The sequence below is a fragment of the Canis aureus genome, chromosome 33 (assembly GCF_053574225.1).
Source record: "Canis aureus isolate CA01 chromosome 33, VMU_Caureus_v.1.0, whole genome shotgun sequence".
NCBI lineage: Eukaryota > Metazoa > Chordata > Mammalia > Carnivora > Canidae > Canis > Canis aureus.
In genome coordinates this window covers 18112035-18139274 of record NC_135643.1, presented here as the reverse complement: position 1 = coordinate 18139274, position 27240 = coordinate 18112035, and the positions used below count along the sequence as shown (strand labels likewise).

Genomic DNA, 27240 nt, shown 5'->3' with positions numbered 1-27240 from the left:
TCACTTTGAAATTAAAAAAAAAAAAAAAACCACTCTGAAATTCATCCCATTAACCTCCTCCTCACCTTCTGATTAAGTATATTTGAACTGACTGAAGAAACAACTTCTGGAACCAATTCATGTGCAAAATGCTGAGTGTATCAAAATAATTCACATTTCCACAAAAGTGAACAAATGAATCAATGAATGAAAGCAAGCCAGCCAGACAAGCCATTAACCATTTCCACTCTTTACAAAAAAATATTTTCAGTTCACAAATAATTAAGCCTTTCTTCCTTTTTCTCTCAGGTCTCACATCCAATTCATTATAACAAGACCTGAAAGTGCTATATCTAAAATAGATCCCATATTGAACCACTTTCACACTACCACTGCAAAAACTCTAGACCAAATTGCTATTACGTTTCTTGTAGAAAATTGTGGAGCAGTTTTCTCTTTAATTCATTGATTCTCCTATGTCCTGCAGCAAACTGAGTTCTCTAATGGGCAACCAAAGTGGCATCCCCTAGATGGGTACTACACATGTGATTATAAATCACATTATTACTTCCCTGATTAAAATCTTCAATTATAAACAAAACCACACTCACTACTGTGGCCTACATAATTTGGCCTCTGCTCTTCTTTGACCTCACTGCCTAGCACTTTCCCCCTTTTCCAAAATGTGCCCTGAATACTAGTTTTCTGTCTATCCCTCAAACACACCACTGATTTCCTTTCATGATCATTCTACTTGTTCCTTATTCCCAGTATTTAGATTTCCATTCCATGAGCATTCTAAGAAAAGTAATTCCCAACTCTTCTAACTCATTTTATTTTCTTCGGATCATTCATCTCTATCTGGTTTGATAATCTTTGTTTATGTAATTGATATATCTGTTGTCTATCTCCTTTTGAATGTCAGCACTTTGAAAGCAAGTATTTTGTCATGTTCACCTGCAATGTCCAAAGCATTTATATAACTATGCCTAGAACACATCTGGCACAATTGATATTTATGGAATGAATAAGTTGGATTATCTGACCTGGGAAGGAGGAGATAGTCAGTAGGACCCTAGAGAGCAGGGGAAAACCGTGAAAGGCTGAGACATTCACCCGGCAGGTAAAAGTTTCATCTGAAATGTATGAAATATCTTTTCTTGTCAAGATCAACAATCTCTCATCAACAGAGACAATGTTTTCCAAAAGCAAGATCAGATAAATTATTACTCCTTAATTACACAAAGAATATGCAGTATGCAAATACAGACTCGAAAATATTAGCTACTAAAATCATGATTATTCAAGTAGCTAAGAGTGCTGGTCTCAGGGGCGAAATTATAGGCAGATTCAGCAATTCTCAATTCAACAGTACTATTAATAAGAAGTGTCATCTTGCTGGGTTTTAAAATAGAATTTTTAGTATGGTCTGAGGGAAAGTGCCTTGAACTAAGGATCACAGATTCCGGCTCTACTCCAATTAATTCTGCTTAGCATCAGTTCTTGCTATAAAATGGAAATCCCCCTATGCCTCACAATATCGTCACACTGAATAAACGATATATCATATGTGAAAGCTTGTAACCTTGTAAGACATTGCACAAAATGAAAGTCCTTACATTAGAACCTGTTGTAAATATACTTCTCATTAATGTGTATAAACATGCATATATTAAAATACATCTTGTGTGAGAGGTCTGTTTCATTTGTGGCATATGTTTCAAAGCCAGGGAACCCGAAAATGTATTACACAAATGCATATAAACACATTTTAAAAGAAGTAAGTGTTGAAGGCTTGCCATCATTGCCTCTAGATCTGAAGTAAGTTCAAGAGTCTCTGACATAAGAGTTGGAAAGAACATATAAATTTAAAACATTTTACCATATTAGAAGTTTTGCTGGCAGGCATGTGCTGTCTAGGAGAAAGCAGAGGAAAGAGAAGAGAGTACGGAGGAAATTTTGTGTGTGTGTGTGTGTGTGTGTGTGTGTGTGTCTGCTTAAACTGGAAACATGTTAGGTTTCATTTATTTTGAGCCCTATGGGCTTTTTGTTGGAAATAGGAAATACTCTCACATTAAGGAGAATAAAGTTAGTGGCAATTTTACTATAAAGATATACTGTGCTCGTGGAAGTAAAGAAAGCTTTGACGTTTTCCTCAATTATAACCTCAGACTATGACCAGCTAACAGAGTAGTGTCCATCTCAGGGTGTTGAGATCAAGCTCCACACTCAGCCTGGAGTCTGCCTGAAATACTCTCTCTCCCTCTCCCTGCTCACACATTCCCTCTCTATATATAAGTAATATAAAATATTTTTTAAAAAAAATAAATAAATGGACTGTGTAGGTACATGTGCTTATAAACATCACAGAAATAAATATGTTTTCTTGTCACAGAATAGAACATAAACTCTGGACAAGGCACATCATGTGACTTTCTAAAGAATAAATAGCAAAGCTCACCTGGAACTTCAGTACAATTTTCTTCGATTTCATATTTTGTTTCAAATATTAAACATCTGTCAAAATTCATAGGAACAAAAACAAGTTGGTCAATGATGATATATAATTGCTTCTATCATTCAGAAAAAAAAAAAAGAAGTACACCATGATAAAATATGAGAAATGCCGATTGAGGTAGTTTCTTAATCAATGTGCTTAGAAAATACATCTGTTTTGAAACATTTACCTACTAATAACAGTGCACAAAAAGACATTTTCTAACAGCCACTACTTAGACTTGCCTCCAAATGGGGAGTTTTCATATTTTCTTTCCAATAAAACAAAGTGGCCCTTTAACAACCATATGGCCCTGGGCTCCAAGAGAAGTTATATTCAGCATCTATTTTTAGACACAGATTTCCTTATAAAATATACTGCAGTGACGGAGCTGAATGAGCCTTCATGTTTCTGTGGACAAAGCCTCCTGCCATCCAGCAAGTTCCTTACAGCACTGTGGGTCTCAGTGCCTGTCCCATTTCTTCTCTCCCAGGGAATAAGACATTAAAAAAAGAAAGAAAAAAAATTACTGAAGTGTGTTTCAAACAAGTTATTTTTCATTTATTTAGAAGGCTATTTTGGGGGGATATATATGTTAACTGAAATCTTTCTGACTTCTGATATACATATTTTCCACCAAGCTCTTTCAAAATAACATGATTTACCAATAATATCTGAGAAAAGACCAATTCAAAATGCAAACATGTCTATTTCAGCCACTATTCAAACAGCACTAACAATGTTTAATGCTAAATTTCTTAGGTACTGTGGTGGTTTCAGAAACATTTTTATGCTCCATCATTTAGATATCCAGCATATATATTATATAACTTGGGACACCTGGGTGGCTTAGTGGTTAAGCATATCTGCCTTCAGCTCAGAAAGTGATCCTGGAGACCCAGGATCGAGTCCCACGTCGGGCTCCCTGTATGGAGCCTGCTTCTCCCTCTGCCTATGTCTCTGCCTCTCTGTGTGTCTCATGAATAAATTTTTAAAAATCTTTTTAAAAAGATATTATATAACTTTAAATTTTTACATAGTATATCTGTCCTATAAGGAAGTCGACAAGAACTGAGAACAACTTTTGGTAGACAAATGAAGAATTGCAGAACCAAGAATGGGCATTTGGTATATACTACTCAGCAAACACTTAGTTGTATTAATCTCATAAAATAAAAATAATGAGCAGATGAAACTTAAACTATTTAATTTGGAATCAAGTTATTATTTTTATAATAAGTGCCTGGTTTGAAATTTTTTTCTACTGATCGTGGGTAACAAAAATCACATAGGAAGAAAAGATGAGGAAAAGCTTTTCAAATTAGATGAACTGAGGCCTGAATTTAGCTGCTAGGTAAAATCTTTTCAAGAATTTCTAAAAACAAAAAACAACAAAAAAAAAAGAATTTCTAACAAATAGCTATTCCACATGAAGGGAGTCATAGGCTTCATAAGCACAACAGCATGCAATATGGCAACTATTACCTGAACAGCCCACAAAGCATTCTTCTCAGGTCAAGTAAGTACTGCACTTTCTTCTATTTTGAATATATATTGTGAATACTGAGAGAAAAACCTACAAAGAATTTGTAACTGCTCTGTCTCCTGATATTTCAGACTATTCCCCCATGAGTCACTTTTGTCCTCTGTTTTACTGAGATAAAATCAACATAATGTTGTATTAGTTTAAGGTGTACAACATAACACTTTTATATATGTACGTATTGCAAAATGATTACATTTTCATTAGCCATTTAGTTTATTAACCATCCCCTCTCATAGTGAATCATTTAGTATTCTTACTTAGTGAATCACTTAGTATTCTAATAATTATTATTTTTTTGTCTTTTTTAAGATTTTATTTATTTATTCATGATAGACACACACACAGAGAGGCAGAGACACATGCAGAGGAAGCAGGGCCCATGTAGGGAGCCGATGTGGGACTCAATCCCGGGACTCCAGGATCATGCCCTGGGCCAAAGGCAGGCGCTTAAACCGCCGAGCCACCCAGGCTGCTCAAATTCTTATTATTTCAAATAGAAATAATTTATTATTTGAAAGGGAAAGAACAAAATAAAATTAGAAATGTGTTACATATTTGTTAATCCCATATACCCCATGACTTACATACTGACATATGATCGTTCTTTAATTCTAGTGTTTCTTCAGGAAGTTCCCAGTATTTTTACAATCCAGTGATTATAAATAAATCAGTATTTACCATTATTATATTTTACCAGCAGAAGGCATCACATAGGTAGGGCAAGTTTCTCACTTTCCAGCAATATTTGGCCCACTTTGGGCCAAATAATTCTTTTTGTATGGGACTGCTCTGTGCATTTTAGCATGTTTACCAGCATCCATTCATGTCCTCTCACTTAGATGCCAGTAGCACCTCCTCCCAAGGGTAAAGATCAAATACATCAGTGGACATTGCTATATGTCCCCTTCCTCGAGGTTGAGAACCACAGATTTAAGTGAGGACCACAGATTTGGGTTTTCATTTTAATTGTAAATTTAAATTGTCAGGATTCTCTGCTTAGGTACAGAAATATTATAATCAAAACATTATTATTAAACTATAGGTATATAATTAACATCCAAGTTCATAAAAATTTACATTTTTAAATAACATATTAAATTTTATCAAGGTACCAATAGTGGAAATAACTATTTCTGATTTTCCGAAAATATCACCCAATTAAAATGTTTCCTTACACTGTTTGAGGAAAATTTATTTTGGTTTTGGTCTAGCCCAAAATGGCAAGGAGTAAGTACAGGAAGTTTTATCTGAAAAATGAACATGGACCAAGTCTTATAAATTGGCCCTAGTGCTATTTCCTATCATAGCTCCTGTTTGTTTACATTGGAGTTCGTATAAATTGGGTGTTATTTCCTTTCCACTAAGTTTCAAGGTATTAACAGCCAAGGAGGTGTTTTCTGACTTCTTCCTCCTCCTTTTCTCCCACTTCCCCCAAATAAGTAATACGTTGCTTGGAACACAATTTTAAGACTTGTCCCCAAATTTCAAAACCATCCTGAATTTATTTTACCTAAACCCATCTTACACTTGAAAGCAAAAACAGTAAAAACAGTCTTTTTAAAATGGAAATGAGCAAAATACACATTTTCTAATAGGTACCTACTTTCCAACAGAATCATTTATCTAGTCATTTCACAGCTAAAACTTGCAAATTCTTAAGTAAATCAGGTCCATTTATTTTGACTTCCTGCCTAGGCTCTTCTTTCCAGAGAAAACATTACTCTAATATTTTCATCCATTAAGTACTCTTAACATTAAATGTCCTTATTTAAACAAAAATTTTTACCCTTACTCCAAACACAATTAAAAGAAGCGCAGATTTTTTAAATTTCTCTGGATAGAGTTATACCTGTCTAGTTTTAAAGAGGCACATAGCACCTCTATTAGTGACTTCCATCGGTGTGAATTAACAACTAAAATGCTAACTAAAACTGTCTTTGTATGTATTATGTAGTAGTGTCTCAAACTGTCTGAAACAGTTGCAAAACTGTCCTTGACCAGTGAACTTTCAGTGAAAAAACTGTTGAAAGTTCATGCACCCCAAATGCACATTCATTATAATTAAACAAAAAGATTACACAGACATTGCTGACAAGGATTATCAAAATAAAACGGCGCCACCTGCCCCTTGCTCTCCCATTAATTAGTATGGAGTTTGAGGTGCCAATTAACAAGAAGCAGAAAAGGATCAGTAAACACAGCTCAAGCTGAATTTAAAGATTAACTCTTCCAGTTCGTGCCCCGTTTCTTAACCATACTATGTTGATTTGTCTATGCAAGCCAAAATTGAATCCTAGGCTATTTCTTTTTAAAAGAAAACAACAGTGTCATTAGGAAGACATTTCAGTTGTATGAAATAATTCCCAAGGCAGCTGCCCAAAAAGTTCATCTGATTCCATGAACAAGTGGCCATTCAGTATTTCATAGAGATGCAAAATACTCAATAATCCAGGTAATCCCAGTGACTAAAATACTTTCACATTATAAATTACAAATCTGTGGTAGTTAATGCTAACTGTGGGAAACAACTAGAGTACTGTATGGTTAGCAGTAACTAGCACCACCCTCCCATCCCTGCTACTAAATAGCACTTTACAGGTCTGAGACCACATTTTTTTTTTTTAAGTGAGTAGAGTAAATGACTTCATTATTGGTTTTATGGAACAATTATTAGTAACTTTTAAATTTAACCATTCACTCTTTTTAGACAATACTTTCCAAAAACAATATAGGTGTTTCTATACAATTCCCATCTTGATCTGTAACTTCTCTGTAGACAGTATTATTATTCTAGAAATCTAAAATTATTTTTGAGAAAAGCATGCAAATGCAAATTATCAAAACTAAACTGCAAACATTATTACATTGCTGCATGTAAAGTTACTAACACGCATTTTAATAACTATTTTATACTTCATCATTGAGTATTCCAGTTTAACTTGTAGAATAAAATTTGTTTTAATATAAATTCATTTTATTGAAAAGATAGGATTTTCTTCAAAATTTAGAAAAGATTTCTCCTCATAGAAGCCTTCTATATTTGCTCATCCATTTCACCACAATATTTTTCCCTTTGATGTAGACATAAGTACATCTAATCTTTAAGAATACTATTTGCAAATACTGATGAATAAAACTTTGAAACCTGACCATTTCAAGACTCAAATTACAGAATACATTCTGATATTTTTGCGACTTTTTTTTTAGATTTCTATTTATTCATTTCATTTATTTATGAGACACAAAGAGAGAGAGGCAGAGACACCAGCAAAGGGAGAAGCAGGCTCCCCACAGGGAGGCCCACACAGGACTTGATCCCAGAAGCCCAGGACCACAACCTGGCCCAAGGCAGGCACTCAACCACTGAGCCACTCAGGCACTCACAGAATATATTCTGAAACATGGGAATATCAACCTCCAAGACTTGCTGAGAGAATTAAATTAGATCAAATGTTTACAGAAAGTTTTTTTTTTTTTAAAAAATAGCCACAATGAAATATTGATGCTAAGCAGAAACTCAAATGTCTGCCCCCAAAACACCTTCAAAACATTACCTGTGGGGAATCTCTGGGTGGCTCAGCAGTTTAGCGCCTGCCTTTGGCCCAGGGCGCAATCCTGGAGTCCCGGGATCGAGTCCCACATCGGGCTCCCGGCATGGAGCCTGCCTCTCCCTCCTCCTGTGTCTCTGCCTTTCTCTCTCTCTATGTCTATCATAAATAAATAAATCGTTAAAAAAAAATTACCTGTGACTGGCAACACCGCTAACACCTACCTGTGCACCATACTGCTCTCTATTCATTAGGTCTGGGATGCAGTCTAAAAATTTGCAGTTTTAAGACACACATCTGGAAGTTCTAACACAAACATTATATGGCCCACACCACCATTACCCTTAGTTATGGACAAACCAACATTACTGTCTTGAGGACTGTACTTGAAACATACCAGCAAAAAAAAAATAATAATAATAATAATAATAATAAATAAAAATAAATAAAAAAGAAATGGTACCAGCTCTAGTCTTTTTGGCTGCATGCCCCACACACTAGAAGGAATCCATAGTACCAACAGGACAACAGGATAGGCCTCTCTGGACCTCACAACCCCTCCTTTTAGATCACACTCTGTGTAATTGTGACCCTAGAACTCTTTTCCCAAAGAATCAGACTGTAGAGTCCTAGGCCCAAAAGGTGGCCAAGAGCAATTAGTTAACAGCGTATTAGGTTAATTTAAACAGAACGGACACAATAATTATTTGTTGACTGTATCAGTAAGTGAAAAAATGAAATGACAACAATTCTATTGAGAAAATGTTAATATGTTAAGGGATAACACTCTAAAGTTAGGCAGAGAGGCACCTATTCTAACCTAGAGTTGAGAGAAGTGGCATTAAACATTTTGTTCTCAGGATTCCTTTACCTTCTCAAAAAGTATTAAGGACCTAAGGAACATTTATTTTTTTTCTGTCTGCTTTGTTGTTTTTTTACCTTATTAAAAATTGAAAATGAAGCTTATAAAATATTAATTCATTTTAAAATAATATTAATAAATCTACTATATGTCACTATAAACATAAGCATAGCTTTCATAAAAAGTAATCATGTGTCTTCAAATAAAAATAATTTAGTGAGAAGTATCTGGCTTACAAGATAGTAAGATTCTTAACTCTACCTCTGGATTTAATATGTTGTCATACATTGTTTTGATTGAAGTATGTGAAGACAATCCTCTCTCCCACAGAGAGGAAATGAAAAAGGGGGAAATACTTTACTAGCCTTTTCAGATAATGTGGTTATTAGCCTCCGTTAGTACTACACCAAAACTCAATATGAGGTAGTATCTTAAAATTTAGTTGTAAAGTAGAATCTGAACCATAACAATGAAATATTTATATTCTGTTACACTAAAGTACACTCTACTACCTTGTACTTTGAATAGATCTTTTATCCATACATAATTGTATAACATCATGCATTAATCATTTGGAAAATATAAATATCAGTTCTTGGACTCATACAGAATTTGCAAATATTAACACATTTCCTTAGATGATGACATAAAAAGTTACATCTGCTAATATTCATGCCAATATCATCAAAAAAGCTTTTAAATATTTGGATACTCTCAAGCCTCATGGCAGCAATTACAAATTCTCCAAAATTTAAATTTTTATTTGAATTTTTACTTAAAAGCTCATATTTTATCACCAGCACAAATACTGTCAATTATTTTCCTTAATAGGCCCACTTCATTTTCAAAAATGTATCCACCAAATTGTCATAGTTTGTCTAAATTGTCTTATTTTGTCAGTCACTTTTTCAATTAAAGATGAATGTCCATTAAAAAGAAACTGGTTTAGCATCAATTCCTTGAGTGAAACCACTGCCTTTCAGTGTGCAACACAAGGATGAAGCACACTTCCATTTCCTCACACAGAATATTAAAAAAGCTTGTACTTAAGGGTTGAGAGATTTAATAAATGGGTAATTTTTACTATTTTATAAAGGGCATTTTTAAGTTAAATATTCACTTTTCTTCTTCAAGTGTGTGACAATGAAGAACACAATGGTGACTAGTATGCCTGTTGCCACTATCCTGGTTGGTGCTAAGGTACTAGCACAGTTTTCCTACCATTACTTTTGAACCACTAGAGCAAATAAAAAAGTAAGTCAGCCCAGCGGAAACGACAAATAATGTCTTAAAATGTATCAAAATAGTTATGTATGTGAAAATGTCCTAAAAGTTTCTAAGAGATCTCCCAGGGGTCCTTGCACTATTATTTGAGGGCCACTATTCTGGCTGCCCCTACTCAAGTATTAAGAAGCCCACTAGAACAAATCAACATCCTCTCGCCCCCACCTCACCTCCCACTTCATGCTCTTTCGGAGGACACTACATGGGGTACAGAACCATTTGTTCTTGGCAGAGTATTTCCCCAAACTAGTATTTCAGGGAAAACCTCATTGGGACATACTAACATTTCAAAGAGGCATCAATATGAAATCAAGCGATCTGAGTATTAATTAACCCTGGTAGCAAAAAAAAAAAAAAAAAAAATCTAAAATTCTAATCACTTATTTTCCAGGAATTTACTTTATGTATAAAAGATTGAGATTAAAGAAGCATAAAGTCCATTTTAGAATTTTGATGTCATAATGATAAATGGTCCAGTATGACCTTACCCTCTATAAAACAGGATTTAATCATTCCCAAGCCTTTTTCCACAGCCTGGTTAATGAACTTTCAACTCTAAAAAACTGAAATTAAATCAAAGTTTTTTTTTTTCATTGTTTCTTAAATCATGGTAATTGAACCCTGTCTTTATTAAGTTACTTATTTTTAACAGGCTTGACTCTACATTTCTTGGGTAGATCCTACAATTATAAGATAGTTCAGCTTTTGAATTAGGATGCCAATACAATATTTGCTGAATTTACAAATATTTATACTAATCACAGATTCTAAAATTAAAAGGGATTTTAAAGTTAATTTAGTAACGGAATAGCAAATAGCAAAATACACTGCCATCGTACTTGATCTCTCAACTATAGCAGAGTGATTTACTCATTCATTGAACAAATATTTATTTAGTACTTACAACCTGTCAAGTACCACTCTAAGCAATATATAAAACAGAGTCCCTGACCTAATTTATCACTATATTTTTTTCTACACAGATACAGCCTCATAATCCTCAAAACACTGTATGAAGTATCACTACTAATCAAACTTGCCACCCAAATCCAGGTAAAGATCTTTCTTTTAGGTTTATAAGTGTCTAACATGACTCTAGATGCTACAGGACATCCCAAAAGAGAAATAGTAGTTTCCAGAGAAAAACTATAATCTCATCAAGAAAGATAATGCATACATACCTAAAGCAAATATATAAACAGCACAATACAATGCTAATTTTGTAAATAAAATAACAGGTAAAAGAAACAACTATATACCATGTAGGTCAAATACTTCACACAATATTTTTCTAATTCATCATTTCTTTACAATTTTCTTTTATCCTCATGTATCAATAATATTGTTACAGAAATTTACTAATTTTCTTTATCTTTCATAACATTGTTTGCTCCAATGTATATAAGGGGAAGAAATATGTAAATCCCGACAAGCACAGCAGTCTCAATACCTGTTTTCCCATGCAAGTCAACCTTTTCCAGAACACAAATACTAGCCTGGGAGGCATCTCTGCATGGGGTGGGCTCTCACATGTAAGGCTTATTCATGTGGGTCCTTTAGTACTCACCCGTACCTGTAAGTCAGCCAAGGAAGCAAATATCCGTAGTTTCTCAAAGGAAAATCAGATAAAAATAATTTTATCTGAAATTAAATCAGTTGGAGGAAATACACGAGGAACTAGCCTTGCAGGGCCCAAACTAAAGAATTAACTATAAAAATAAAATACTACAACTTTTACATAATCAAATTGGACAGATATAGAGTCATTGTCTGGTGGGAAAAATAACTTTTGAAAGTCATATTTACTAAATCTGTTTCTCTATTTTGTACATCCTCCCAATCCACCTTAAAGGCCACACAATATTTTTGTCAGTAAGAACTAGTTATTTAATGAAAATGTTACATAAAGACAAAGACACTTTTAAAAACAACTCTCTTCCTTAAAAAAAAAAATGATTTCAACATTTTCAATCTTATTATACAGTTTAATCTTCCAGAAGCTCTTTTAAAAATGCTTTCGTGGGGTGCCTCAGTGGCTCAGTCAGTTAAGTGTCTGGTTTCATCTCAGGTCATGACCCAGGGTCCTGGCATTGAACCCGACATTGGGCTCCCTGCCCATGGGGAGCCTGCTTCTCCCTCTCCTCCCCACTCTTGCTCTCTCTCACTATCTGTCTCAAATAAATACATAAATAAGATCTTTTAAAAATGCTTTCTTATTTCTGGGAGGTTCCTATTTGTTTTTATGGGAGAGAGACTTCATGAGTAACCCAAACTGTGCTACTTTTTAAACTCATTTCTCAGAAATTTTGTTCCTTCTTCTTCCAAGTACTATTATATTAGGGTGTCTTTGTGTAAATACTTAAAATTTGGCCTGTGTTATAAAAGTTTACATTTAAGATATAGTAAATGAAGGACAGATGTTTAAGACATTGGGTCCACAATGAAGTTGTAAATCCTGCCAGCATAGTAAATTCTGTGATTAAATTTAGTCTGTTTATGCAATAAGGATATTTACACAGCTGGAAAAGCACCAAAAATAACTTTTCCATGCTTATATTAATTCAAAATCAATATTAATTAGAAGCAGCATAGGTACAGTCATATCAAAGTATCTAAAGGCTGGGCCAAGTAGTTATGCTTACAACAAGGAATGAATCAAATATATCAAGAACCAATTTTTTATAACATTGTAAATTATTGAAATAATTCACAGTTTATTCACTTGTGACCTTAGTCAAATTACTGTCTTAGTCTTTTTTTTGCTTAAAACATATATTTTTCCTATGATAGACCTAAGGTTCTAGATAGATCTGTATATCCAGAAACAGACTTCTTTAGTTCACCCCTTAAGTTCTTCAATTGTCTAACATATTCCTGGGAATAATCACTCAAATTTCTTCATGGAGCCATCCGTTTTAACTTAATGTGTTATGAATAACAAAATATAATTTTTTTTCATTTTCAAACATTAAAGGTTTCTATCAGGGACATTTCTGAATGGGGCACTTGCACCTAAAATTTTTGACCAAAGAGCACTGTCTATTATTCTACTTATTTATGAAATACTTCTACCATCTTAAGTATAATATATAAGGCAAAGAAGGCTACTCCTCACCCATTACCCATTCTTCCCTTATTCCATGGCAACACAATCCTGGTTTCTCAGGGCAGCAATATATGTAGCTAAATGACCATGGTGTGGTCATTTGATGAAAAGCTAGCCATGAGATATAACCAGAGATGAGACAGCTTGAATTGCTTCTTACAAGAAAGTACCTGACCTGACTAGGAGATTTGTTCATATGATGTCTCTCACCTCCACCTTTCACCTGCAGCCTCGAAATTGGACATGACAGCTAGAACAATAGCTACTAAAAGCCACTAATGTGTCTTTGAAGATGAAGTCACATGCTAGGTTAGTGGGGCAGAAAATTAGAAAGAGACTAGATCCCTGATGTCTATGGAATGGCCATACCCTCCCTAGACTGCCCATTTCTGAACTTCATTATTTCTAGTTTCTGTTACTTGCATCCAAATGTAATTCCTAAAATATGGAAAGCATATATCCAGAATTTGAGAAATTAAACATATATAGTACACTCTGATGCTTGATAAGGGTGATTCTAGTACTTGATCACATAGTACGTTATAAGCCTAACACATCTTTGATCTATGTGGACACCAAAACTTACCTGAAACAAATCTTCATTAGTTATTAAAGAACATTTGAGTGGTTTTCTTACTATAAGACATAAGATAAGGATATAATATTGCTCTGAATTAAGTGTTATAGAACTCTTGGTTGCCTAATGAAGATTATTCCAATTCTCTGTAGATTAGAGCTGGTCTAAGAAAAAAGCCAAACATCTTTTTTTTAATATTTTATTTATTTATTCATGAGAGACACAGAGAGACAGGCAGAGACATAGGCTGAGGGAGAAGCAGGTTCCCTGCAGAGAGCCTGATGTAGGACTCGGATCCCAAAACCCCGGGATCATGCTCTGAGCCAAAGGCAGATGTTCAACCACTGACCCACCCAAGTGCCCCCAGGACAGATCTTCATATGGACCACATAGTTTCCATGAAACTGAGACTCCCAAATCCATTCTCTTTGAAATTCCACATTATTGGATTTTTTTTTAAATACATAAACTGAGATGATTCTGAGAGCAAAGGATACCAAGACAGTAAAAAGAAAGGGGAAAATAATCATAATCAGGTCCTAGACAATGGAGTTAGTTATTTGAGAGAACTGGTTCTAATATATTGGATACGAAGGATGGAACAGAAAGTATACCACTTCAAGGAAAGCAAGGATCTATCCAGCAGGAGCAGAAAACACACCAATGAACAGCCAACCCCTGGAACATATGTCAACAGTATTCAGTAGTGACAGCCACAGAGCGACAGCTACAGAGTTAACAGCAGCAGGAAAGACAATGAGTATAGTATTCTCGGTCGGATATAGCTACACTTACACGTGGAGATGTAAATATAAAGTAGCCATCCCTCCTCTAAAGTGGGCTCTTCCTATATTTCTATCTTAACAACTGTACCAGTGTCCATCCAATTGGCCAAGCCAGACATGAAAATATCCATCAGGATTCCTTCTCTCTGGCTCTCAAACTGTTTGACTTACATTTTTTAAGTTTTAAAATTTGTTTCCCTATCTTCCAGCCCTTTGCCTCTGTCTTCAGTTTATTAGGTCTCCATCTGCCTGAGTACATGAGGGCTGTGCCTAGTTTCCCTAGTTTCCCAGCTCCTGTTTAGCCATTCTCCACACTGACAGAGCGACTCCTCTTAAGTGAAAAATCCCATTTTACAAATGATGAAATTAAAGGCCAGAAGGTTAACAAATTTGTTAAAAGTTCATATAGTTCCTTGGAGGTGAAGGCAGGCTCAGAGCTCAGGCTCTCTAACGTCAGAGCCTATCCTCTTCAGCTCTCAGCAAACTACTAAGCCTCCCTCAGATAGATTATCAAAGTAGAGAATGAGATTATTTTGAAACTGATGCTTGAACCTGTCACATACTCCACAAATGCTTCTTAAATATCATATTTTTTTATTTCCATGAAGTCAACTTCAATATACTATACGCCTTCTTTTAGAAAAAAAGATTCTACTGCATTAAACATATGAATATGCATTATAAGATAAATAGTAATATGTGAAAGAATATTCACCTTAGAATGAAAGAAAATGCAGCTGAAACTGCAGGTACAACATTATGTTCTCATACAAAAGCTGGATTGTTTGGGGGTATTCAAGTAATCAGGTCACAGAGGAAAAATCTGACACATAACGAAATACATATGTTGGTAATACAGCAACCTAGACAGTTTTCAATCAAATAGTGCAGTGGCTGACAAGTCACTTTTTTATAAACCCATCCTAGCTTAATGTAGACTAAGAAAAATGTGCCTGGTTCCACTGAAGTATGAAGGTTTGTTGCAAATTCAAGTTTTATTGAGTAGGTAGCAACTGCTCCAGCAATAGTTTGGGAAAAGAACATTTATTCTTTCTCAATTTATATTCATACACATATGTAACATTAATGCATTACACATACTAGAATCTTAAAGTGCACAAATATCATTGTAATGCATATATATATATATATATTTTTTTTTAAATACAGTAGAATTTCTCCTTCTCCAAAAAGCTAATAATACAGTGAGGTTGGCTTCAGGGAACTGAGAAAACATGACATTTAAGAAGCCATTTGTGAGTGTGCAGCAACATAATGGAGTGTAATAGAAAGGGAAGGGGCACCTGGGTGGCTCAGTGGTTGAGCGTCTGCCTTTGGCTCTGGTTGTGATCCCAGGGTCCTGGGATCAAGTCCAGCATCAGGCTCCCTGCAGGGAGCCTGCTACTCCCTCTGTCTATGCCTCTGCTTCTCCCTCTATATTTCTCATGAACAAATAAATAAAATGTTTAAAAAAGAAAGAATTTTTTGTCTTCCTTCTTTCAGCTTTTTATTATTATTATTTTTTTACAAAATAAGAAAATGAAGTTATTTATTTGAGGAGCATATTGATTTTTACACGCTATCCCAATGTCAAAATTTTTTTTGCTCAGGCTTTTTAGTAATGCCAAAAGGATAGAGATCTTATAATTAGCACCACAAAGATATCATCACAATTAAGGAAGGATACATTACAGATACAACTCCTGTGCATCAATCCCAATCTCATACACCCTCCTCCTCCTTTTACAGATAATCACTACCTTGATTGTGCTCTTTATCATTGTCAGTCGTATTTTGATGTGTGTGTTCCCATAAATCACTTATACCATTTTGTAGAATGTTTACACATTTTCTTTTTAACATTTTATTTATATATTTGAGAGAGAGAGAGAGAGAGAGAGTATGTGTGTGAGTGTGAACGTGACCAGGGTAGGGGGAGAGGGACAGAGAAAATCTCCAGAAGACTCCACACTGAGTACAAAGCCTAGTGCAAGGCTCTATTTCATGATCCTGAGATCATGATTTGAGCCAAAATCAAGAGCTGGACACTTAACTGACTGAGCCACCCAGATGCCCCTACACATCTATAAATATTATAAACTCATGTATCCATCACTAACTTACTTGCTGTGTTCAATGTTTTAACGATTAATCCATGTTGATAAACACAGCTCGAATTTATTTAAATGCATTCATTTAACTATATAACTATTCAGCTATTTATGTATATACTTATTTATCTTTTCTACTGTGGATAAACATTAATGTGATTTCATTTTTCTATTACAATGTGACAATAAAGATTCATGTTTCTTCTTGTTGAATTTTGAACACTCTCATTCTTTCCCAAATTATTCTACAAAATAATCTAAGCTTAAAAATAAAACTAGTTATTATCCAGAAGCATTTACCATGTACAATTCAGGGGGAGAAGGTATTAAAATATTACACTTAATCATAATATTTCATGAAATCTTAACGTTCTTCTTAATGACAAAGTAATCAAATGCTAACTAAAGAGACTTTACTGGTCAGGGAAATAACTATAGCCTCTAAGGATTCCAGTTTAGTAGACAGGATATCCAATTTTTAGAGGATGGATTCTTAAGTATATAGTATCACTAAATTCAACAGAGTATCATCAAATTATACATTTCCCATTAAAATTAATGATATCACAAAGCCATCATTTTCAAAGAAATTATTATATTCTTACAGAAAAAAAATTAACAAACAGTTCGGTGATATATTCAGAATAAAAAGCTGCTAAAAGTTTCTGAAATCACATTATAAAAAAGGTAGTGAAGTTTATTTGTGTTAAGAAACACTGCATCTAATTTAGTGATTAAGAGCATAGGCTTTCAAATTAGGTGACCCTATTTTGCAACAGAACTCCACTTTTCATCATCTACTTGTATTTTGGTTATTTATATAATCAAGGTCACCATTTAATCATCCATACAATGGAGATAAAAACTACCTCATTCATTTTAATGAAATTTAAATGCAATAATGTATACAGTATACTTTTCCTTGCTGCTTCTTTCTTATAGTTCTTATTAAGATCCAGAATTTGGATGCTGACACAAGTGGCTATACATATGTTAGGGCCACCAATTCTCTCCAGCTATAGAGTAAACCACAGATTTGTCTGGGGCTTCAAGAACCACCTCAGAAATAATGCAAACCTAATCCACAGTAAGAGTCCTGTTATATGTAAGCCTATCTGAATGTCTGAGAATCTAGAGCTGTAGTATATCTGTGTATGAGAGAGAGAAGGAGAGTGGGGAGAGGAAGAGATGGAGAATAACTGATTGATCAACTGCTCTCAGTGCTGAAGCTACAACAGAACTGCAGAATTCTTAAAGGAAATTTTTGGGACCTCTGAGAATGTGTTGGTAGGGAAAGAATGAGGTGGGGAGTTAGACTTGGCAATAAGACCAAAGATTCAGAGGAGAATAATGCTTCTGGTTATAACTTGATCCCTGTGAATGCAACCCTCAGTAATCCATCTACCCCAGTGGCATGTGTATACCACAAGAATAGAAGTAAACCAGAAAACATGATTCCTTAAGACCTGTAACAGCTTAGGGCCTATGTGAAAATGCTGTAGGTCCTCAGAACAAGAGCAATTAATAATTAAGAACAGGAAAGCAGCTATTCCTCTTCTCAATTTGCAGAAGAGTGTAGTACACAGTGACGGTGCAAGCATTAAAGTGGATTGGTGTGTCTAAAACAAGCAATCAGTCTGGAGAGGAAAACATACCAGTAGCTGGGGATGGATCTCCTTTATCAACAGTGGTGGCAAAAATATCTAGAACACAATGATACATAGTAGCATCACCTCCCAACTGAGGGAGCCTACGTCAGCAGGCAGCGGGAGGACTGTGAATATGGTGGTGGTACTGGAGCCTTGATTTAGAAAAGGCAGCCATGGAGAACGCCAGAGTGTTGACTTAGAGGCAGCCTGTTCTGTGTGTAAACAAATGTGGGAACCCCTGAGGAATTCCAGTAATACTTATAGGAAAAAAGAAACCTGAGAGGGGGATTCAAAGTCCTGTCAGTGATATGTCTCCTCAGGCAAGGTAGACAAAAGCAAAAATAAACCACTGGGACTATTCCAAAATAAAAAGCTTTTGCTCAGTGAAAGAAACAAACAAAACAAGAAGGCAACCTACTGAATGGGAGAAGATATTTGCAAACAATATACCTGATAATGGGTTAATATTCAAAACATATAAAGAACTTGTAAAAAAAAAAAAACAGAACTTGAACAACTTAATGCTAATATACATACATATAGACACACATACCCCAAACAATCAGATTAAAAAATGGGCAGAGGACCTGAATCAACATTTTTTCCAAAGAAGATGTGCAGATGGCTAAAACACACATGAAGAGTTGCTCAACATCACTCATCATCAGAGAAATTCAAATCAAAACCACAATGAGGCATTGCCTTCTACCTGTGAGGATAGCCAAAGTCAGAAAAACAAGAAATAACCAGTGCTGGCAAGAGAAAAAGGAACCCATGTGCACTGTTGGTGGGAATGCAAACTGGTGCAGCCTCTGTAGAAGAAGGTATGGAGTTTCCTCAAAAAATGAAAGACCAAACTACCACAGAATCCAGTAATTCCACTACTGGGTACTTAAACCAAAGAAAATGAAAACACTAATTCAAAAATATACATGCATTCCTATGTTTATTACAGCATTGTTTACGATAACCAAGATATGAAAACAACCCAAATATCCATAGATAGGTGAATGGATAAAGAAAATGTGGCTTATATATGCGATGGAATATTATTCAGCCATAAACAAGAAAAAGAATTTGCCATTTGTGACAATATGTGTGAAATTAGAGGTACTATTTTAATTGAGTAAAATAAGTCATAGAAAGACAAATACAATATGATTTCACTTAAATGTGTGATCTAAACAAACAGAAATTGATCTATAAATACAGAGAACTGACAGTTGCCAGAGGGAAGGGAAGGAAAGGGACAAATAGCTGAAGGGGAGTGGGAAATACAGGCTCCCACTTAAGGAATGAATAAGTCACAGGGATAGAAGGTATAGCACATGAAATGAAAAATAATAATATATATAATTGTCAATAATGATACTTTTAATATTTTTAATGATCATTCACTTATATAACCAGGCTCCCTAGGCTTCCCCCTGAACCCAACTCCCTTCTTCCTACTAGGTCAAATCAACACCCTCAATTCTGTTTTAATCTTTCTCTTTGGTTTTCCTTATAGTTTGATCACTTAGATAATGATTCCACAGAAATATTCTAGTTTTGCTCCTAATCAAAGTTTGTGTGATTGGAATCATGTTCATTGTGGCTTTCTGTGACTTGCTTTCTTCATTCAACATTATGATTTGGGGATTTATACAAGTAGCTGAGATACGTTCATTTTCATTATTATGGTAATTCCACTGTATACATCTATTTCCTAAATTACTCATTCTGAATTCTTTCAGTTGTTTCCAGATTTTGTTTCTATGTTTTTGCTATAATGCTATTTGTTTGTATTGCTATTACATATAAGGCTACAATACAAAATCTTGTACCTATTTGCTGAGGCATACAAGCAAGACTTTCTATAGGATATGCTTCTAGGGCTGGAACGGTTGAGCAAGAGTATTCTTGGTTCAATTCCAACTTACCAATTTATTGTAGCAATTTACATTCCCATTAACTGTGTATGAGAATTCCTGCTGCTTCATATCCACACCAACATTTGGTATATTTCAGACATATTTTTAACAACACAGTGGGTATACAACAGTGTATTACTCTAGTTTTAATTTACATTTCTCTAATTATTAATGAGGCTCAACAAGTTTTCACATTTATTGACTATTTGGATTTTCCTTTTAATTCCTGCTCATGTTTATACTGGCTGAGTTTACTTCTCTTCTTGATTCATAGGATCTTTAATATGTTCTATACACTAAACCAATTTTCAGCCTTTCTTACCTTTATAGTATCCTTGGATTAACACAACTTTTTTTGTTTTAATGTTGTTGAATTTATTAATCTTTTTTAATGGTTTTCTCTGTTTATACCTAGTTGAAGAAAGAACTGTCTTATCCTAAAATAATAAATATATTATTTTCTAAGTATTTTAAAGTATTATTTTTCATAGTTGAGTCTTTCTTCCACATGGAATTTGTTTGTTTTTAGTATGAGGGGACTAGGGATCTTTTTAATTTTCCATATGGATAGCTTATCACAAATTATGTTGGCAGTGTGAATTCACAGCTCACTGGGACTCAAAAGGAGAAAGGACCCATAGGCTGGTGGAGTTTGCAATGGATGGATACATTAAGAAGCCGAAGCCTACAGTATATCATTACAGATGAGAAAGAGAAGAAATAAAAGAACGAGAGCTCAGGGAAAAGAAAACCAATTTGATAAATTCACTCCATTCAAATTTTTATGACTGTTTCATAGTTTACATAACTCTCCATAGTCATGCTGTCATCACTTTACCCCATATAGTGTGAGACAACATTCAGTAGTTTATTTAAACTGGCCTGTGTTCCTTATAAACTCTTTATTGACATACCAACACAGCTTATGAAAACCTTTAGGAAAATATTACTATTACCCTATATACTGATTAAGAATTTTTTTGTGATAATTCAGTGGTTCTCAACTAGACTCCCACCTAATTCCACAAGCTCACTACAGGTGTTCTGCCACTAAAATCATATTAAATTCTTTTCTCAGTCTCAGAAACAACTAAATTAAACTCATAACATTTTCTCAATAGTAACACTCTCATATTTTTTTTCCTTAAATGACTTGCACCTGCTATTCATTATTTCTGCTAGTATCTTGGATGAGTTATCACATTATTATATATTTATTTCTTTACATTTTCATATGTTATAAACTAATCAAGTTTAAAAATTACTCTGATCTGGTCAAAATATTTGGCTTTTCAGTCTGGGATCTTCATCCCACCCTCTCTTATTAATCTCTCCATTCATAAAATGCATATCCTTGCTTCAGAGCAAAGGGTTAAAAGAAACACTGAGTGTAGAAATGTTTTTAAAATGTATAATATTTTACAAACAACAGTTAAAATCTATAATAACTTTAAATTATCTTACAAATATGGGGCTAGGATTGTTAGGGAAAAAAATCAACAGATAATTCTAAACATCAATTTTATCCATAGTTTTCATGTATTCCATATTTCCTTTAAAAAAAACAAGATCTTTAAGTAGATTAAATGAAATTTGTTTAAATGCCATTTTCCTTCTTCACATAGTATCTAATAAAGTTCCTGAAAAGCAGAGCAAGACAAAGGTAAGAAGTTAATCTACAAGCAACTCATCTCCAAACAATATGAAAACTGTTTTTATGAGTGTGATCTAAAACTTCATGCCATCCCAGTGTGATTTATAACTAATGACAAAGTCTGTTACAGTCTAACTGAAATCAAAGAGTGTATAGATTACAGATGAAGACTTAACCTGCCTCAGAAACACTTCAGAGTATCACCTGGACTTATTTGGAAGAAGATACTTTTCTATGTATTTGTTTTGTTATGTCTTCACATAAAGAAATTTTGATAAAGTTATGAAAGTAAAAAACTAAATGAGATAAGAATGATAAACTAAAATTAAGATTTACTCTTTGGTTTGTAAATATTAACAGAGCCTTGTCTTCTTCATAGGGAATGGCATTGCTGTGCTCTGTGGTCTGGGCTGCTGTTACATTGGGGAGCAGCTATCACTGGTGTGCTACTTCTCAAACTTTCAGAAATTTGTAGGAGTAGAAAACTGAAAGTACTTATTTTAAAAGAAAGTCATACACTATGCTATAAAATTTTTAGGCTCAGAAAGAGCTGGTTTCAATCACACATCTACTTTTCAAACTGTGTGATCTTAGGCATGATTATTTAACCTCCCTAAATTTCCATTTCCTCCTCTTTAAAGTAGGAATGATAAAAAACCATCTCACAGAGTTATTATAAAGGTTAAAAATGATTGTTATCAGATTACAAATATCCAACATACAATGCTGACCAAGTTATCATTAATTATGAGAGAAAAAAATGACTTCACAGAAATTTTAAAACATAGTAACTGCACTTTATGATACAAGTTTCTCTTACTTCCCAGTAATTAATATTTGTTAAAATCGGAAAGCTTTTCTTCAAGTCGCACAAAAGACTTTCCTGACATAATTAAGTAATAGATGGAAGACCACATATAAAGAAAATATTGAAGTTAAAAAAATCAGGAATAACTTGGTATGATAGATAACTGGTTGAGATGCAACAGACATTTATGAACATGATAAAAAAAAATAACCAGGAAATGCAGGAAGGGGAGGCAGAAGATGAGAGAGCAGGAGCAGGAAGATGGTAATAAGGAGTGAAGTGGAAGGGGGTAGACAAGGAGGAAAATAAAGAGAGGACTGAGAGTCTGCTTGAATCCTGGCTGGATGGTAATTCTGTGCTGGCCACCAGGTCATCCCAGGTAAGCCTATTTTTTGAACTGCCCTACATGTAGAAATGAGAAACCTTACAGTAAGTATGAGATAAAGCACAAAGGACAATTGGCCATATATGTGTTCTGCGTGCCTTACGGGTCTGTGAACCAATGTTTGATCTGAAATATGCCCTCTGTCTTTAAAACCATTAATACATAACACTGATAATATATAGTTAATAAAACATATTTATCACCGAAAACATCTCATTAAAATCTAACCAAAATTTTAAAAATCAATTCTCAACCTCTGGGCAAATCATATGCAGTTCAGACTATTAAGAAACTGGAATCAGGTTAATATAAATATCACATTTCTTTTCTATTAGGGGAACCATGCAGTGTAAGAACAGCTTCAAAATGACAATACAGCTTCCTTATTTCAGAACACATAGTTTCAGCAGACATATTTTAAGCTCACATTGTGCTTTGGGAACTGTACCAGTCTGCTTTAGACTATAACAGCACAAGAAAAAAAATCATTCTAAATAATTGTCTATTTGTACCAATAATAATTTTACAAGATTACATGTAGAGTATTAATAAGTAACCCAAGACTATATGCATTGTATGTTGGCTAATTTAAAACAAATAAACAAAAAAATCGACACATTCAAAGAACTGTAGATCACTTCAGTAGAACAGTATGTCCTAGGTCACCATGCTTTCCTTCTCTATTATTGTCAAGTTTGATTTGCCAACAGGCCTCTGACAATAAACACAAATAAATTTCAAGGTTAGTAAGTTAAACTACCACTGTGAATAATGTATATTAATTTACTGATTAAGTTGAAATTACTATAGAAAGAAATGAAAAAGAGTGACTGTCAGTGAAGTCAATTTTACATAAAAGAAGAGTAAATATTTACCTGGTGACTTAAAATGTATGAAATTATATATGGAATTATGTCCCAGCTAGAATGTGCAGTTCTAATCATCTTTATAGTAAAGCAGAAAACAAAAGACTGAAAAAAGGAGGGATGCTATGAATGACCAATTTAAAATTTTTAAGACAATTCATTAACACAGATACTAACTCATGCATAATTTTCCAAGCAAAAAAAATAATAATATTTTTCCAAGCAATAACACAATAACAATCTGCTTATTAACTAAAAAGTTAGTTTACTTTTGAGTGTTCCCAGACAGGGCTATAAAACAAAACCCCAATGAACTTTAGTGTAAATCTTAACCACAGACATACCAATGTACCAACAAAGGGCAGGGTGACCCAAGGTGAGAAAAAAAATGCTATATTATCTTTGGGCAAATGGTTTGCCTTGACTTAAAGAGGAAAACAAAACAAGTTACTTCACAGTGGCCAAATGTATAACAAATAATTCACATTGTAAATGATGTCTTTGTATAAACTATTATATATGGAAAAAAATAAATAAACTATTATATATGGATTGACAGACACATACATATACAAACACGAACCGATTTTATGATGTCTGTCCATCCATAGCAAATTAAGCTATCCTTTTTTATATCATTCCAGGTAACAATTTAGTGTACAAGTATTAAGTTCTAATGATGTCAAAATATCTAGAATTTGCTTTCCTGCTTTAAATACCAAAGTTTTTGGTATTTACCAAGCAACAGCTATAAGTCTCTTACCAGAGTAACTTAAAATAGAGATGATAGCAAAAGATGCCGGGTAGGAAGACTCATTTCTCTCATCAATGAAACTTACAGTTTAAGAAACAAGACCTCAATGGAACAGTCACTTTCTGCTGAATCGACAACTCCTTGTCAATTTGCCTGCTAAGGTCAAAACCAGGTATGTGAGGGAGGGAATGATGCTACGTCTTATGCATAGGGCAGAGAGTTGAAGTATAAACTGGCTTGCAATGGAAGAAAATGATAAAACCAATTGGAGTACTAGAATGTGAAGAAGTCAAAAGGCTTTTTTAGCTGCTTCTGAACTGAGTTGAAAATATAAGATTATTTCTGTCCATTCTATGATTTTGGTATCTTCAATGCTAATCCCAAATAATAAAAGGTTTTTATATCACTGCTTTTATTGACTTGTCTCTATACTTTGAAAATCACTGTTCCTGGGCTCATTTTTCCACAAATGGATACAAGGTGGGAAGGTTCTTGGTACCTGACCCTTACAGACTCACCTATATTACCACTCATGGCAAAGAAGCATAATTTCTCTATTTGATAATGCTTTCTTAAAAGATAAATTCTGGCCAGAGCTGAGTTTATCATGACCCTATCACTTATTAGCTAGGTGAGGTTTATCAAGCTACATTACATTTTGGGGTCTCAGTTTCTTTATGCTAAAGAAGTAATCAAAAGAAGTCATCCAAAGGTATGTTAAAAGGATTAAATGAAATTGTTTTAGTTAAATTTCTTGGTAGAATGCCAGATATATATCTAGAAACCCTTGGTAAATGGGAACTATTATTAATGCGCAATTTCTCACACAGAATCATATTATTATTAGGTCTTTTTTAATATAAGAAATACACTTAAAGCCTCTTGTCTACAATAATTGCAGGGAGTTAAATCTACAATATTCTAACATGTTCCAATGCTTAAATCACATTTAACAAAAGGAATCCTCATGCAGTTTTGGCGGGCATGTAAATTGGTGCAGCCACTGTGGAAGACAGTATGAAGGCTCTTCAAAAAATTTAAAATAGACATACCTATGATCCAGTAATTCCAATACTAGGTATTTACCCAAAGAAAACAAAAACACTAATTTGAAAAGATATATATTTCCATATATTTACTGCAGCATTATTTAAAATAGGATATAAAGGGTTAGTACCCAAAATATATAAAGAACTCAACACCAAAATATATATATATATAATCCAATTAAAAATGGGCAGAAGAACAGATATTTCTCCAAAGAAGACATACAGATGACCAACAGACATGTGGAGACATGCTCAACATCACTCATCAGGGAAATGTAAATCAAAACCACAATGAGACACAACTTTACATCTGTCAGAATGGCTAAAATCAGAAAGACAAGAAATAACCAGTGTTGGCAAGAATGTAGAGAAAAAGGAACCCATGTGTATTGTTGGTGGGAATGAAAACTGGTGGAGGCACTATGGAAGTATGAGAGTTACTCAAAAAATTAAAAACAGAATTACTATATGATCCAGTAATTCCATTATTGAAAAGTTACCCAAAGAATGCAAAAACAGTAATTTGGAAAGATATATGCACCCCTATGTTTATTGCAGCATTATTTAAAATAGCTAAATTATGAAAGCTGCTGAATGTTCATCAATATATGAATGGGTAAAGAAGAGGTGGTGTGTGTGTGTGTACGTATGTATGTATATACATATGTACATGTATATACATACAATGGAATATTAGCCATAAAAAGAATGAAATCTTATCATTTGCAATAATACGGATGGATCTATAGAGTATAATACTAAGTGAGTACTTAGCATATTATGCTAATTGAATATTTAGAATACTTCCTCAGACTGAGAAAGACAAAAACGTATGATTTCATTCATATGTGGAATTTAAAAAACAAAATGAATAAAACAAAAAGCAGAATCAGACCTATAAATACAGAGGACAAACTGGTGGCTACTAGAGGGAAGGGGATTGAGGGACGGGCAAAATGGATGAAGGAGAGTGGAGTATAGATATAGGCTTCCTGTTATGGAGTGAATAAATCACGGGAATAAAAGATAAAAGGCACAGCATAGGGAACACAGTCAATGATAATGTAATAGTGTTGTATGGTGACATATGGTAGCTACATTTCTGATGAGTATAGCATAAAGCATAGAGAATCTGAATCACTCTATACACCTGAAACTAATGTAACAATATTAAATTTAAATGTTAAATATTTAAATATTAAATATTAAATAATGTCAACTATACTCAAAGAAAATGTTTTTAAAAAACATGAACTTTTGTTCCATGGAGATAAAATTTCAAATGCAATATAAATTAAGAGGTAATATAAAGATTTAAATTTGTACCACAAAAACACAAGATTAAGGTGACTTCATAAAAAGTGGGAAAGGGGGCAGCCCCAGTGGCCCAGGGGTTTAGTGCCACCTTCGGCCCAGGGTGTGATCCTGGAGACCCAGGATCGAGTCCCGCGTTAGGTTCCCTGCATGGAGCCTGCTTCTCCCTCTGCCTGTATGTCTTCTCCCTCTGCCTGTGTCTCCCTGCATGGAGCCTGCCTCTGCCTCTTTCTCCTTCTGTGTCTCTCATGAATAAATAAATAAAATCTTAAAAAAAAAAAAAGTAGGAAAGGGGAATAATGATTCAACCAAAAATCTGAAATACTCATTTATTAAATTCCTTGTGAATAATAGCATTAACAGTTAAATAAATTAGACCATAAAATCTAGAAAAATATTTTTCCTATTTCTGGAAAGACTTTTTTAAGTTTCAAAAAAGATGGAGAAAATATTGATTAGATTTAATAAAGAGATTTCAAAACATATAAAAGAAAATCAAAAAGTAACAAAAGCTTATGAAAACAGTTATGACTAATAGAACTTTAAGGAATCA

The 27240-nt window shown here is 34.1% G+C and overlaps 1 protein-coding gene and 1 long non-coding RNA gene across 8 annotated transcripts in view; one reads left to right on the top strand and one right to left on the bottom strand.

The window, feature by feature from the left end:
• Positions 1 to 27240, bottom strand: part of BMPR1B (bone morphogenetic protein receptor type 1B) — a 392960-nt gene that overhangs the window by 124878 nt on the left and 240842 nt on the right. For 3 of the 7 annotated variants that reach the window (XM_077882931.1, XM_077882922.1, XM_077882928.1), the window contains exon 3: positions 2441 to 2496. The exons of the other annotated variants lie outside the window; for them this stretch is intronic. The gene's annotated coding sequence lies outside the window, so the exon portion shown is untranslated. The remainder of the gene's footprint in view (positions 1 to 2440; positions 2497 to 27240) is intronic. 7 annotated transcript variants of the gene reach the window in all.
• LOC144304370 (uncharacterized) lies at positions 1021 to 21731 on the top strand. The gene is made up of 3 exons (XR_013371264.1): positions 1021 to 1102; positions 10700 to 10769; positions 21483 to 21731. It is a non-coding gene; the product is annotated as an uncharacterized LOC144304370 (long non-coding RNA).